Here is a 16,740-nt window from a genome sequence, read left to right as displayed (position 1 = left end):
GCGGTCTCCACGCCCCTTCGCGTCCGCACCACGGCCTCGCGCCAGCCCCGCGTTCCCTATCTATTCACGCCCCGTGCTCTCTCTGCACGCGGCGGCTTCTGCGAGTCACACAGCGTAGCTTGCGTCTCCGCCACTAGCATTCAATCCAAGTTCCCCGGGCTAACCTGGCGAATTCAACCCAGCTCACGTCTCCGCCCCACGATTTGGCTTCCCGTCCTTTGCTCCCCGGGCTAATCAGACGGATCCCAACCGGGCTTACGTTTCCGCTTCTGGTTTTAACTTTTCGCCCCCTATTCCCGGGCTAACTTGAGAATCCCAAAGTGGCTTTCGTCTCCGCCTTGGCCTGCCCCCCGCGGCTTCAATTTCCCTAACATTTTTCTCTACCCGGTATGTTTCCCCAAGCTTTCCTCCAACAATACTCCTCCCTCATTTCTCCTGGCCTCTCCCCACAGTCCGCATCCGAGTCTGTTTGTTCTAGCTTTCACTTTCGCTTTCAACCTTAGAGATTTCTCCCAGCTTCCCCCCGTAGTCCGTATCCGAGTCTATGCCTAGGCTTTCAATAGCTTCTTCCGGCACCTTTTTCGTCCGGCTTTTCCCTAGGCTGTTTGCTAGTCTCTCTCCGATATTTTCCACTTCTTCCCGTTTCTTCCCTCCTAAGTTTCCTATCCGTCCTAGGTTTCCTATCCGAGTCACGGCACCATTATGTCGCTCCCCCTCTTCGTGGAGGAACGACACAGGACCCTGCGCTGTTCTTTTGTCTGCTCGGCCCTCCCCGGGTTTGCTGCTGGTTCCTCCCGGGTTGGCTACTGTCCCTTCCACCTCCGTGGAAGGGCAGTTCCCCCTGGCCACATTCCCCACTTCCGCAGGGGAGCGGCACACTGCCGGCCGGCTCTCTCGGGGGCTGCACAGGTGTTCCCCTTAGATGTTCCCCTTAGATGTTCCTGGTGCATGCCGTCTCTCTCCTCCTTTATAGTCCTCCTCTGCCAATCCCAACTCGGCTGCCCACACGCCGAGTACGCTGCTCTCCTCCAATCAGGAGCAAGTCCTACAGTTTATTGGCTGAACTGGAGGCAGCTGTGTAGAAGCTGTTTTCTTCTCTCCCAGCGCCATATTGTGGGAGAGCAGATGCATAGAATAAGTCTTAATTCCAGTAACTTAGTCTAGTCCGGGTTGCTCCCCACAATTTCTTTAAGATTTTTTTTTTTTTTGCTGGTGCCTATATCTTAGATGATCATGGTAGTGACATTGAAAAGCTGTTTTGACTCACTGTTGTGTGACTCAATTCAAATCATACATTGAGTGTTTTAATGAGTCTCTACTGCTTATGTAATCTACAAGTAATAACTTAAAAGTACTCTTGGTGCTATTTCTGACAGTTTCTAGAAAAACACTTTAATTGGTGTAGCCAACAACTTTTTACTGCCACAGGGAATGTTTTCATATAAGGAAGTGGATGAGGAAAAAAAAAAAAAACACTGAAAACAGTTCTCTCACACCACTCCCCAAACTTACCCCAACCTGTGTTTTTCTTTCTGGTGCTGTTTCCAAAAAGCTGTTCCTTTCAGACAAATGTTACTGTTTCCAGCAAGTAACTGGTGCCTTCCTCTGTGAGTGCAAGCAAAGGCAGGAGCAAACAGTTTACAGGATAAAGAAAGGAGAGAGGAAGAAGAAAATGGAGTGAAGGGTAGAGAAAATCATCAGATACAAAAAAGCAGTGAAAAAAGAGAAGGAAGTGGAAATCAATGGAATGGTATTAAGAATTGCTATTTCCGAAGTGTAATTCCACAATGATGAATTTGTGGTGCGAGCAAGAAGACAGCAGGAATCTTTCTTTAGTCCACAAGATAGAGTTTATCATAGTGTTTGCTGTGTGCTAGAAGCTGACGGCTACCTGGACTCTCAGGAAGCAGCAGGGAGCAGACTACGTCTGGCCTCTGTGGGAGAAGCTCCGAGAACTGATCTGGAGTCATAGAGAGCAGTAGAGTACAGTGGTTAAAACACGATGTCCATGGCCATATTACTCCAGTCACGTTTACCAGCCGCGTTAGTTACCGCTACATAACACACAGAAGCAGCATTTATTTTCCCACAGTTTCTGTGCATCAGGAATCCAGGTACAGCTTAGCTGGCCTCTCCAGCCCCTGGTCTCTCACAAGATCACAAATGGAAGTGTCATGTGAGGATTCGATCACCTCAAGACTTTACTAGAAGATGATTGCTTCTGCTATGGTCTGAATTCTGTCTCCTCAAAATCCATGTGTTGAAATCCTAACCTCCAAAGAGATGGCATCGCAAAGTGGAGCCTTTGGGGAGGTGATTAGGTCTTGAGGGCAGAATTCTCTAGAATGGAGTGAATGCACTTATGAAACAGGCCCCGGGGCAGATTGTTTGCCCCTGCACCAAGAGAGGACACAGCTAGGAGGCGCCATCTATGAGGAATGGGCCACCCCAGACCCCAAAGCAACCTCTGGGATTGTGAGAAATAAATATATGTTGTTGATAAGCCACTCAATAGATGGTATTTTTGTTTTGGCAGACCAGAGAGACAAAGCAGCTTCCAAGCTCACTCTTGTGCTCATTGGCAGGCCTCAAGTCCCCCTTGGCTCTTCAGCAGAGACCTCAGCTTTTGGTCATTAGCATGGAAATAACTGGCTTCCATTAGAGTGAACAAGCAAGAAAGAATGCAAGAGTTCACAGCCTCATCTTAAAAGTGACAGCCAATCATTTTTGCCAAGTTCCATTCATGAGGGTCAGCCAATGCTTGAGAGAGTGGTAGGCTGAGAACCGGAATGAGTCAAGAGCATGGCTGTCGGGGGATCATCTCATGATGTTGGGTAACCCAACCTACCAGACTTCTATTGCCTGAACTCTACCAGGAGGATAAAAAATAGCACTGGGAGGTGGGCATTTGGTACAGCCATTAAGACGCTGCTTAGGACACTCACATTCCTTATCACGGTACCTATGTTTGAGTCCTAGCTCCACTTCTGTTTCTAGCTTCTTGCTAATACACTCCCTGGGAGCAGTAGGTGGTGGCTCAAGCTGTTAGTTTCCTGCAACACATGTGGGAAACCCAAACTGAGTTCCCAGTTTCTGGATTTGACTTGGCCTAGCTCTGGCTGTTTTCAGCATTTAGGAAGTGAACCAGTGGGTGGAAGATCCCTCCGTGTGTGTGTGTGTGTGTGTGTGTGTATGTGTTTGTTTCTTTCATAGAAATAAAAATAAATACTTCTAAAAATAATATTTATGACATTAATATAATAAATGTTAGAGTTGTTGAAGGATGAATTAAGATACTGTAGGTAACATACTGAGCAAAATAGTTTTGAAATATTTACCATTTTTTCCTTCTAGGGATGGCTTTTTTCCCCCCATACAAGCAACTGGTTTCCTCTGCTCATTTTTCATGAGAAAGCTGTGGCAGAATCAGCTGAGGGCCTGCAGCTCCCATCTTCCTGGTTTTGCTTCCCAAAGTCTAGACCCTTGTGAAAACAGAAAGTTTGGGGTGGAGATCAATACTTGGAGAAAAGCATAGGGAAAGAAGAAGTCCCTTGAAGGGGCTGTTGAATGAATGCTGAACTTTCTCCTGCTAAATCAGGAACAATACATTTAAAAAGCCTCTGTTTTTTAACTGTTGAATAAGCGACTTGGTGAAAATAAGCAGTCCTGTGAAGAACAGTGGCCAGACTCTCACAGAGAGAAGCTCTCTGGAATCTCATTCACTCCTGCAGCTTGTGTTCAGTAATCCTTGGATTAAGTCAAAATGAAAAATGCCCTGGAAAAGCAATAATGTGGGTTTTGCTGCTTGGTTAGGTTTAGTTTGAGTTAAAATTTAATATCATTTGGTAGTATGTTTAAAGTCATGTATCAGTAGTCAGCAAATTAGTCAATATTATATTAAAATACTGCAAATATTCTCTCATATAATCAAATCTGTGCTGGGAAAATGCTGACCTAAAAATCGATGGAAAATTGGAAAATTTCAGGTTACAAACAAATAAAGTGTATTTCTCATTTTGTTTTTGATATGCAAGTAGGAATTATCCCAAGTACAGGTCAGAGTGAGTGGCACCAGGAAGAATATGAGGTTTAGAAAATTGATCTGAACTTTCAAGTTTTGTGACTAGTTGAGAGCTTTCATGATTTGAGTGACCTTGGTTGAAATATGTTTGTTTGTTTAAATCAGGTTTCCCTACTGACTTCTGGAAATTCATATGAAGTGGGTGCAGTAGCGCCACTCCCCACCCTGTATCCATGGGGAATACATTCTAAGACCTCCCAACAGGAAGAGGGGTAAGACCATGTGCCTGAAATCACAGATGATACTGCCTCCCCTGCCGATGCACCGTTTGTTCCCACACATACATATCTGTGAAAAACTTTCAGCTTGTCACTTAAAGGAAGCAATGTATGGCTTTTCTTTGGCATATCCAAATTGCTAGCCTCGTAACTTTTGTGCTTGGCTGTCATCTAGTGAAATAAGTTATAATTCAAACCCAGCATTGTGGTACTGTGACAGTCTGACACTGCAGCAGTGGCTAAGTGATCAGAAGGAGGGTTGTCTACAGGGCATGATGTGCTGGGCAGAGATGGTTCATGTCCTGGGTGCAATGGTGGGAAATAGTGCTCGATTTTATCCTTGTCCTCAAGATGGCAGCCAATTTGAAATGTATGAATTGTTTATTTCTGGGATTTCCCACTCCACAATTTTGTGGTGTGGTTGACAGAAGGTGAAAGAGCAGATAAAGGAAGACTACCATACTTGTCCCAGAAACCTGTCCCAAGAGATAGGCTGTGACAGTGGTTAAGGACCCTGACCCTGAAACACAACTGTCAGAATTTATAACTTGGCTCTGCCACTTACATAGTGATATTAATCAAACCATTTCACATCTTTGTAGCTGAATTTTCCTACCCATTAAGCAGGAATAGTAAGGCTACTATCAGAACCAAATGAGATAATATAGAAAAATGTTTGGAACATGTTCTTTTTTTATATAAAGATTTATTTATTTACTTGAAAGTCAGAGTTACGCAGAGAGAAGAAGGAGAGTCAGAGAAAGATGGGGGGGGGTCTTCCATCCGATGGTTCACTCCCCAGTTGGCTGCAATGGCTGAAGCAGTGCCAGTCCAAAGCCAGGAGCCAGGAGCTTCTTCCGGGTCTCCCATGCTGGTGCAGGGGCCATCTTCCACTGCTATCCCAGGCTATAGCAGAGAGCTATCCATATGGGTTGCCGGCACTACAGGCAGCAGCTTTACCCGCTTCACCACAGTGCCTGCCCTGAAACATGTTATTTCAAAAATATTACTCAATAAACATGAAATATCATGTTTCATTTATTTATTTAGGAGGCAGAGTTACAGAAAGAGAGAAGGAGAAACAGAGAGAGAGAGAGAAAGAGAGAGAGAGAGAGAGTTCTTCCATCTGCTGGTCTACTCCCCAAATGGTGGCAACAGCCAGAGTTGGGCTCGTCCGAAACCAGGAGCCATGAGCTTCTTCCAGGTCTCCCATGCAGGTGCAGGGGCCCAAGCACTTGGGCCATTTTTCTGCTTTAACAGGCAGTTAGCAAGAAGCTGGATCAGAAGTGGAGCAGCTGGGACTCAAACCGGCACCCTTATGTGATGCCGGCACCACAGGCAGAGGCTTAACTTACTATAGCACAGCACTGGCCCCCATATCATTATTTTTTAAACAATACTAATTTGAAAGCTAGAGTTACAGAGCCAGAAAGAGAGAGAGACTGACAGACATAGATAGATCTTCCATCCTGTGGTTCACTCCGCAAATGCCCACAACAGCCAGAGCTGTGCCAAGCTGAAATCAGGAGCCAGAAACTCCATCCAAATCTTCCACCTGGGTGGCAGAGACTGAAGCACTTGAGCCGTCATCTGCTGCCTCCCCAGGTGCATTAGCAGGAAGCCAGATTGGAAGCGGAGTAGTCATGATCCAAACCAGGCCCTCCCATATGAGATGCAGGTGCCCTAAATGACCTCTGGACCTTCTGCCTTACAATACCCACTCCATTAGCATATTGTTTTGAGCTGGTTTCTGCTCACTTTTTTTTTTTTTTCCCACAAACATATACTGCTCCAGGCTTTTCTGCTCATCAACTACAGCCATTTTATAAACACTTGTTGCTATTTTCTTCCCACTTTAGTTATGCCCTAAAGATTGGTCTGATTCCTAACCCTTATTTTCCCAAAGCACAGCTGTGGTATTTAAAAAACTTTACTGAAGTGTATATGAGACAATATATGAGTGTACTTCAAACAGTTCAAGGAAGATGAAATTAAAAATGAGTTTATTTTGGTGCATAAGGAAGAGGCAGCCTTTCTTCTATAACTTTCATTGAGAGTGAGGAGCATCTGAGCCTGTTAAATCCCGGTATCCCAGAACACAAGAACAGTATCCCTGAAGAGAAAGGTAAGGAATAGATTCTGAAGCTGAGAATAAAGGACTGCTTCTATTGATTGGTGTTGCAATATTTAACACATAGAAGAATAGGAAATGGGGCCCACGCTGTGGTGCAGTGGGTTAAAGGCCTGGCCTGAGGTGCCGGCATCCCATATGGGCATCCTGGCTGCTCCCCTTTCGATTCAGCTCTCTGCTATAACCTGGGAAAGCAGTGGAAGATGGCCCAAGTCCTTGGGCCCCTGGGAGACCCGGAAGAAGCTCCTGGCTCCTGACTTTGGATCGGCTCAGCCCCGGCCGTTGAGGCCATCTGGGGAGTGAACCAGTGAATGGAAGATCTCTCTCTGTCTTTACCTCTCTCTGTAACTCTTTCAAATAAATAAATATTTTTTTTAAAAAAAAGAATAGGAAACTAACTCGCTTATTTTAATTTTGGATATGCAATGAAAAATTTTTGAACAACTGTGTCCTTTACAGTATTTAGAATATGCTTATATTAAACATTTACTGTTTATATGGCATTGTAATTTAAATGGGCCTCCGGAACTGGAAAATCTACCCCAAAACTACATTAACATATAATAATGTAAAGATACTTAGGGCGGATGCTTGCTATGTGGCCAGAAGCTGAAAGTTGTTAGGGGAACAATCACAACAATTTCCAAACCTCAGTGCTTGTATGCCTGCACCATGGTAATAGTGACTGATGAGGAAAGCCTGTGACTTGGGTATGATACCTCTTGTAGCAAATGATCAAAGAGGGAAAATGTAGGAAGGCATGTTTCACACCTTTTGAAGTGATTGAGGTTGCAGTGACCTGGTTTCTGTAATAACTATGTTTTTCATGCTCTCCAACAACTGTGTTTAAACTGCATGATTCTGCAGTTGGCACCCTAGTTTTAGATGGAGGTAGACACCTGATGCAGACTGAAACAGTCACACTTTGTCTCCTGGCATCTTGCGTTTGGGCTGGAGAGAAAACTAGCTGATCACAGAAGAACGTGGAAATTGTGGAATGGTCAGCTTTTACAGGTTACATAAACAAAATTAAAAGCCAATCTCTAGCAGAAGGAAAAATAGATACACAAGAAAGAGACAAAATACCATGTGAAGTATAAGAAAGAGAAAGGGAGTTTTAGTTAGTGATGAATTTCAAATTTTAATTCTGCATATTTTTACATGTTTCTTTATAGTATGGTCCCTCTTTGCATTTATAAGTGTAGGGCATAGGTGAAACCATTATAACAGAGAGATCTGAAACATACAGTGGCTTAAATCAGAGAGCTTCCTTTTCCTTTACACCTCAGCGTCACTGACCCAGGCTGGCATCAACATCAAGAAGTCCTCATGCAGGGGTCTGAGTTCTGGCTCATTCACTTCCTCCCAGAGCCCATGACCATTCCCGCTTCCCCAGGTCTGATCATTTACGAGGACAACTCACGGCGACTCAGGGGCAGTAGCTGCCCCCTTTTTCTGGTTTTCTGGCTCCCTACCATTGTTGTCAGTCCTTCTCTGACTGCCTCCCATGTTCCTCCCTTGTAGTCAACTCTCTGGCCCACCCATGGCAAGTATCTGTTCACGTGGGCTGCCCACACTCAGGCATGAATGTATGTTTACTCCCTCACTTTACACTAAATCCTGCACCCATTGTGCACCTTACTTACGCCTCGGCTTTGAGTTCTTATCTCTGCGGCGGCGAGAACTCGTAATATAAATTAAGATACGTAAGCCCACGACAACAGAACTCAGGAAAATGCAGTACAATTACCAGTTTATCACAAAGGCTACAACTCTGGAACACATGGAAGCGGTATGGGGATGGGGTGGAGATCTTCCACACCTTCTCTGAGCGCACCACCCTTCTTGCACTTCAACGTGTTTCACCGACCCAGAAGCTCTACAAATCTCCTTTAGGAATTTTCTTAGAAATTTCATTATAAAGGCACAATTGATTATGTCACTGACTATTTGGGATTAACTAAATCTCCAGCTCTCTTCCCTCTCTGAAGATGCTTGTCATCCCAGATATTCCAAGGGTTTTAGGAGCTCTGTGCCAGCAGCTGGAAACAAAGACCAAATATCTTTCTGTGGTAGTACAATAAAAAAGAGAAAAATTCTATAAATACAGAATCCAAAAACCAGTTTGCCTACAAAATACAATACCAAAGCTGTTTCTTCTTTGTAGAACAAAATATGAAATGACAGTAAATTTGGGTTGTAAGATTTTCCAAGAAAAATGTCAGTTTGTATCATTTCAAGTTGTATTATTAAATAATGATTAAAAAGTCACTTATAGACATTCATAATTGAGGAAATGTATCACTCATGTATTTATCTTAAAATGATTTTGAGACAATCTTAGGTTACGTGAAAAAGAAATCAAAATTAAAATAATCTGAAAGGAGTCATGGGATTTCCCTATTTAGTTTGCATTTTAAATTCAAAGATGATTTCATAGTTTCAGATAGATTCTGTACACCAGGGGGAAGTTTCCAACTGGTTCTTTACTCTCCTAGTAGCAAGAAAAGTGTCTTTTTTTTTTTTTGCCAGAGTTATACAGTGAGAGAGAGAGACAGAGAGAGAGTTATAGACAGTGAGAGAGAATCAGAGAGAAAGGTCTTCCTTCCGATGGTTCACTCCTCTAATGGCTGCTACGGCTGGCACTGCGCTGATCCGAAGCCAGGAGCCAGGTACTTCCTCCTGGTCTCCCATGCCGGTGCAGGGACCCCAAGCACTTGGGCCATCCTCCACTGCCCTCCCGGGCCACAGTAGAGATCTGGACTGAAATAGGAACAACAGGGACAGAATCCTGTGCCCCAACCAGGACTAGAACCTGGGGTGCTGGCACCGCAGGCAGAGGATTAGCCTAGTGAGCCATGGTGCCGGCCGAAAAGTGTCATTTTTCACTCCTCCACTTCAGTTTTTACTTTCAGAAGGAATCTTTTGTAATCATTGCTGTATTAGCTTGGATTCCTCCAAATTAGAACCATGAGACAAGTCTGACTACATATAATTTATGTGATCCCAGCGCCATGAGGCAGTGGAGAAATGAGACAGAGAAGGGAGGAAACTCAATAAAGAATGTGTTAATGATCAAGCTATGACCGTGGGCAATTACAGCTGGGGATCCTTTAACCAACCATGTATGGTTTTGACCAGCAAAGATGCAATGCAAGCACATCTTTAATTTTAAATTTTTTAGTAATTAAAAAAAACTGGGGCCAAACTTCTGTGGCATGGTGGGTTAAGCTGCCTACTGTGATGCTGCCATTCCTATTCAGAGCACCGGTGCTCTGCTTCCAATCCAATTCCCTGCTAAAGCACCTGGGAAAGCAGCCAAGCCCTTGGGCCCCTGCACTAACGTGGAAGACCTGCATGGAGTTCTAGGCTCCTGGCTTTGGCCTTACCCAGACCCAGCCATTGAAGTTTTGCAGAGTGAACCTGGGGATGGAAGATCTTTCCCTCTCTCCCTCTTTCTATCACTCTGCCTTTCAAATAAATAAATAAATATTTAAAAGAAGTTGATTTTGATACATTTTATTTAATAGTAAGTCCAAATAGAATTTCAACATGTAATCAGTAAAAATATTCATGAGATAGTTTACTATTTTATTATACAGCCTTTGAAGTTCAGTGCGTGCTTTATACTTACAAGGCATATTCATTTAGACTAGCTACATTTCAAATGCTCAGTGGCTACATTTTCTGAGACAATTATAATATAGAGACTATAACTGGGAGTTGCCACCTAACAATACAATGTGGTCCTTCACTGAGTGAGGGCTCGTCCTGCAGGAGTTACCCTCTCAGAACTTCTGGCTGGCCCAAGCCGCTCATGCAGATGAAGAAGGACCACAGTCAAGGAGATGCACGTACTTGTGCTAGCACGTCATCGGGGAACTTGCCCACCAAGGATCCATTGACCTCTGGGGAGGCTGAGGGATAGGGCCAGGTGACAGCAGCATGAGCTACAACCACTTAGAAAGGGTGGCCCCATTCCTTTCCAGTCCTAGCTAAACAGGACCAAATTACTTATTTAGAACACTACATCAGGAAAACCACTAAACAAACTGTTCTATCTCCGTCTGCAACAAGAGTGTGGGATGATAAACTATTGAGCTTGCTTCTCTCATCCTGGGCATTTCCCTCATCCCAAACTTGCAGAGACCACCCTTGCCTCAGGGAAGATTTGGGATCATCTGAAACTAGAAGCCACTCTAAGACTTTGCTGCCTTTTGTTTTCTGCTGCTGGTGTGGAACTTAAAGATATCCACCCAGACAAAATTAGGGCTGGGAAGGGAGGGGATGGCTTCATACAGGCCTAAGAGAAATCCTTTCTCACAGACATTTTCCAAGCCCAAGGAGATTTATTTCTTCTTGTTCAATATACCCGTGTTTTGCACATCTAGCAAGTATGAGCAGAGTTCGGTCACAAAGTTGAACTTCTTTTTAAGATTTATTTTATTTATTTGAAAGGGAGATGGAGAGGGAGGGAGGAGGAGGAGGGAGAGGGGGAGGGAGAGGGGGAGGGAGAAGGGCTTTCATCTGCTAGTTTGCTACGCAAATGGTTGCAATGACTAGGACTGGGCCAGGCAGCTGCCAAGATCCAGGAATTTTATTCAGGTCTCCCATGCAGGTGGCAGGGACCCAAGCACTTGGATCATCTGCTGCTGTTTTCCCAGGTGCATTAGAAAGGAGTTGGATGGGAAGTGGAGCAGCTGGGACTCAGGACAGTGCTCTGCACCACAATGCTGATCCCTTCAACATTCTTTAAAACTGCAAAAATTCAGACAAAATACTTTCGATAGAACACTTGCCCAGCAATGGCACCACTACTAAAAACATTTTTTTAGAGTATGACTGACTTTTTTTTAAAAAAGACTTATTTTATTTATTTGAAAGACAGAGTTAACAGAGAGAGGTAGAGACAGAGAGAGAGGTCTTCCATCTGCTGGTTCACTCCCCAGATGGCCACAACACCCAGAGCTGCACTGATCTGAAGTCAGGAGCCACGAGCTTCTTCCGGGTCTCCCATGTGGGTACAGGGGCCCAAGCACATGGGCCATCTTCTACTGCTTTCCCAGGCCACAGCAAAGAGCTGGCTTGGAAGAGGAGCAGCTGGGACTCGTACCGGAGTCCATATGGGATTCCGGTGCTTCAGGCCAGGGCTTTAACCTGCTGCGCCACAGTGCCAGCCCTATCACTAAAGAACTGATGCCAATTCTTTCCTTGGGTCTGTAAAACCAATGAATTTTGTATCCAAGTATCTTAAATGATTTTCCTTTTCACCTTTGAAAATGTCCCCTTGCCTCAACCTCCTTGAATACACATGTAGTTTGCTGTGGCACTTGTAGTATCTTTTCAGTGCTGTTCTATCCTCAAATAAATATAATTATCTGGAGAATAAATCTTATTTTTGATGAGTTTATTTATTTATTTGAGAGAGCGAGCGAGCTTCCATCCACTGATTCACTCTCCAGATACTCCTAGCAGTTGGGTCCGGGCCAGCTGAAACCAGAAGCCCAGAACTCTGTTTCCCACATGGGTGGCAGCTGCTCAAGTACTTGAGTCATCACCTTTTACCAGAATGCATGAGCAAGGAGTTGGATTGGAAGTGGAGTAGCTGATTTGGCATAAATTGGCAGGAACTTGGCTTAGTATTTCTGAGCTAGAAGCCACAAGCTTCCATGTGTAAGTCTGTCCTCCTACTTGTTGATCAAAATGCCCTCTTTCCTGGGATGCGTCTGCTTCATCCAGGACTTAAGAAGACTTCATGAACTGTGGACATTGAGCATCCCCTGCTGTGTACCAGGGTGTGCGTTACCAGGAAGCTGGAATCCGGAGCTGAGCAGGACTCAAACCCATGCCTTCTGCTGTGGGATGAAGGTGTCCAAGCAGCATGTTAACCACTAAGCCAAACACTTTCCCCGAGTGGATATTTGAGTAGAAATTTGTCCTTATTATTGATACTTTTAAATGAATACCTAAATTATATTTTGTTTTAGTTTTAAATAAATATACGTTCATGCTTATCGAAAATTATGACTAGTGCAACAAAGTTTTTCTAATGCTAACCAGTATTTTCTCCATTCCCACAAAACATACAAGCAAATTATTTGAGAGGAAGCTCTAAAAAATGACACCTATTTATAGTGAAGTATTTTAGAATATGATTTCTCAGAAGATAGTCTCTTACAAAACCACAATACAGTTAACAAAATCATGAAATCACAATTGACAAACCACTAACACCTAATATACAGATCTTTTGTAGATTTGGACAATTTTCTCAGTTACATGCTTTGCTGTTAAGAGGACATCCTGAATCCCAGGGTGCTCTCAGTTGTTGTGTATTTCCTAAGTCTCTTTTCATTCAAAACAGTTTCAGGGGGCCAGTGCTGTGGCATAGTGGGCAAAGCCACCACCTGCGGTGCTGGGATTCCATATGGGCACCTGTTTGTGTCCCGGCTGCTCCACTTCTGATCTAGTTCCCTGCTAATGCACCTGGGAAAGTCACAGAAGCTGACTCAAGTGCCTGGGCCCTGGTACTTCGTGGGGAAACCCAGAAGAAGCTCCTGGCTCCTGTCTTTGGCCTGGCTTAGCCTTGGATGTTGCGGCCATTTGGGGAGTGACCAGCAGATGGTCATGGAACATATCTCTCTTTCTCTGTTACTCTGCCTTTCAAATACATACATACATACATACATACATAAATCTTTTTTAAAAAGAAAAGAAGCAGCTTCATAATTTTTTTCTTTTTCTTTCTTTAACAATAGTGCCATTTTTTTGAAAAGTACTGACCAGAACCAGTTATTATGAAAAATGTCCTTTAATTTTTAAAAATGTTTTGCCATGATTAGATTTAGACTATTTATGCATTTTTGTTGGGAATGCCATAAAAGTGACATGCCTTTCTCTCAATGCGTTGTATTAGGAGGCACATAATATCAATTTGCTTGTTCATTAATTCAGTAGGAATCAGTTACATACAGTCAAGCAGTGAATTTCAATCAGATCTTTAATTCTTTCTAGATATTTAATTCTTCATAATTTCTCTGTAGCATAATGTAAATCTGCAGGTCCAATGCTATATCAGAGAGGAATTACAAGAAACATTATTCTACTATTAGTAAAATGGAGACACTATTGCCTTTTTATTATCAGATGTACTTCAATTATTTTCTTGCTCTCAAGTCTGTTATAAATTTACACAGAGAACTAAATTGGAACTATCACTATCACTATGCATTATAAAGTTTTAGAGAGTGAGTGTGCAGAGAATGTAGTCTGCTAACCTTTTGTGATTTATCTCTGGCACTTGCAGAATAAATCTGTTCAGTTACTGGTATCAAGCAACATTTCTTTTCTTTTCTTTTTTTTTTTTTATTTGACAGATAGAGTTAGACAGTGAGAGAGAGAGAAAGGTCTTCCTTCTGTTGGTTCATTTCCCAAATGGCTGCTACGGCCTGAGCTACGCTGATTCGAAGCCAGGAGCCAGGTTCTTCCTCCTGGCTTCCCATGTGGAGCCTCTCCACAGCAGAGAGGTGCACTGGAAGAGGAGCAACCAGGACTAGAACCCAGCGCCCATATGGGATGCCGGCGCCGCAGGTGGAGGATTAACTTAGTGTGCCACGGCGCTGGCCCCTCAAGCAACATTTCTTTAATCTAATGGTGATATGACTGACATTGCTGTTTTGCATTGAGATTTTAGAATATAAACATGGAAACATTTTTGAAGATCTACTGTGGTTAGGCCTATTTATGTTTTTCCTTATTATGTTGTGATTCATGAATATGTATGAGGAATATTCAAAAAGCTCACAGAAAATGGCTACTATGAAAAAACCATATAAAAAAGAAAAACTGTGGATTTCAAAAAAAAAAAACTGGAACAAAATAAGCTTATCTTCAAAATATTTACTTGTTTATTTTTATTTATTTATTTATATGTCAGAATGAGAGGGAGAGAGACAGAGAGAGAGAGATCATCCATTTGGTTCACCACCCCAATGTTCCCAACGGCCAGGGCTGGGCCAAGCCAAAACCAGGAGGCTGGAACTCCACATGGGTCTTGAGGGTGGCAGGGACTCATGTTTTTGAGCCACAGCCTACTCTTTCCCAGGATGTGCAACAGCAGAGTAGCTGGGACTTGAACCAGGTGCTCTGGTATGGGATGCAGATGCTCCAAGCAGTGGCTTAACCTGCTGCACCACAATGGTCACTCCAGTAAGTTTACCTTTTAATCTCCTCTCTATGAACTTGCAGTATCCTCATAGAGTTTATTATCCCTCTCTTTTATTCTGACAAGAGAACTGAGATTCAAAGACACAGTCTTTGTTAAGATGACATAATCTGTAAATGAATAAGGAAGTATCCATACTCAAGAATTTCTGTCTCCAATGTCTCTCTTAACTTTCTATCTTTATAATTGGCCTAATTAAAAATATTAAGATATCTATAAATTACCTCTGGGAACAATACATTTTTAAAAGATTTGTTTATTTATTTGAAAGCCAGAGTGACAGAAAGAGAGGGAGGGACACAGACAGAAAGGCAAATTTTATCCACTGGTTCACTCCCCCAAGCAGCTACAACATTTTTTGAGGCTGGGCCAGGCTGATGCTGGGAACTCCATACTGATCTCCCAGATAGGTGGCAGAGACCTAAGCACTTTGGTCTGTCTTCCTCTGCTTTCCCAGGCTCCTTAGCAGGGAGCTGTTTCAGAAGCAGAACAGTAGGGACTCCAACTGGCACTCTGATGTGACTTATTCCACTGTACCATGATGCTGGGCCCAGAATATATATATATATTTATATATATATTTTTTTTTTTTTTTGCTATACTGATTTCACTGTAGTGACTTGTAATTGGCCCTTTAGATTTGCCGATACGAAGACATTTTCTCTTAATAAAGACATCTCCATAAAAATTGAGCTAATTTCTTAGTGGTTAATCTGTTCACATTTTCCTCTATTCTTTATATCAAAGCACGAACCTCCTGGTGTGAAAGATGCCAAATAACGGATTAATGATGAAAACCTGGAAGCAGAAGCTGAGCCAAGAATCTCCAGAAACCAAAATGTGAGTTAAGAAAAATTATGTTGAAATTAGCAAGGCTTGCCTTCCTTCCTTCCTTTCTTTTTTTCCCCCTAGGAAATAAAAGGTCTGGGAATGCGTCTGTGTGGAAAGGCATGGTGGAAGTAGATTCATTTTAAGACTTTGTTACTCCTAGTACTACAGTTAATTTTGGAAATTCTACTGCATATCATAACACACTTAAGTGTACCCACATGCCACATTAAATGCATTATCTGTGTAATGAACAGGATGTAAATGTTTTTTATACCTTTGTTTTTGGAATTATTTAATTTGTGTCTAGCTCTAATTTCTAAAGAATCATTGTGATTCCTGGGGAATTATTTTCAAATAAGACAACTTAACTAACCTATGGCTCTCTCCCCAAGGCAGTGAAATGATTATTAGTATGAAACTTAATGATTAATAAAATAAACAGTATTCCTTTTATAGGCATTAGTTTTGTTTTGTGTTTTAAGCCAATAACTTCTGCTTTTTTTTCTTTTTTTTTAACTTCTGCTTTTAAAATAGAACAATGATCTTTAAAAGCAGCTTTACTGAGATAACATTCATGTACCACATACCATACAACTTAATCACTTAAATTATACAATGTAATGGTTTTAGTGAATTCAAAGTTATATATGACCATCATAACAGTGAAGTTCAGAACGTTTTCAACACATTAGAAAGAAATCCCATGTGCTTAAACTATTATCCCTCCCAGCCCTACCGCTTCTCCGGTCCTAAACAACCACTAATCTACTTTCTGTCTTGATAGATATTTCTAGATATTTCATTTCAATAGAATAATATAGCATGTGGTCTTTTGTCCCTTTGTTTCACTAAGCATAATGTGTTCATGATTCATTCATATTATAGCATGTATCAGTAATTCTTATTATGGTTCATTGAATGAGTATATCACATTTTGTGGTTTTCCATTCATCAGTTGATGGACGTTTGGGTTGTTTCTTCCTTTTGATTATTGTGAAAAGTGCTGCAATAAATATATGTGGGAAACCTCTTAAATACCCATCTCCATTTTTTTTTTTTTCTTTTGAGAGAGCTCTCATGCACTGTTTCACTCCCTAAAGACCCACTGAGGTCTGAAGCTGGGAGCTGGGAGCTCAGTCCAGGTCTGCCTTGTGGGTGGCAGGAAACTAGTTCCTTGAGCCATCACTGCTACCTCCCACGATCCATTACCAGGAGTCTGGAGTTAGGAGCCAGAACCAGATATTAAAACCCAGGC

At 42.6% G+C, this 16,740-nt stretch overlaps 1 long non-coding RNA gene across 1 annotated transcript in view; it reads left to right on the top strand.

Annotated features, from left to right (window-relative positions):
- LOC103348789 (uncharacterized) overlaps positions 1-16,740 on the top strand; it is a 38,422-nt gene that overhangs the window by 6,088 nt on the left and 15,594 nt on the right. The window contains exon 2 of the long non-coding RNA XR_016230730.1: positions 15,402-15,494. This is a non-coding gene — a long non-coding RNA (uncharacterized LOC103348789). The remainder of the gene's footprint in view (positions 1-15,401; positions 15,495-16,740) is intronic.

This window comes from Oryctolagus cuniculus, chromosome 3 (assembly GCF_051225735.1).
Source record: "Oryctolagus cuniculus isolate XC-2025 breed Fujian yellow rabbit chromosome 3, ASM5122573v1, whole genome shotgun sequence".
Taxonomy (NCBI): domain Eukaryota; kingdom Metazoa; phylum Chordata; class Mammalia; order Lagomorpha; family Leporidae; genus Oryctolagus; species Oryctolagus cuniculus.
Note: the sequence above shows the minus strand (reverse complement) of the source record. Positions and strands in the feature narration are given on the sequence as shown.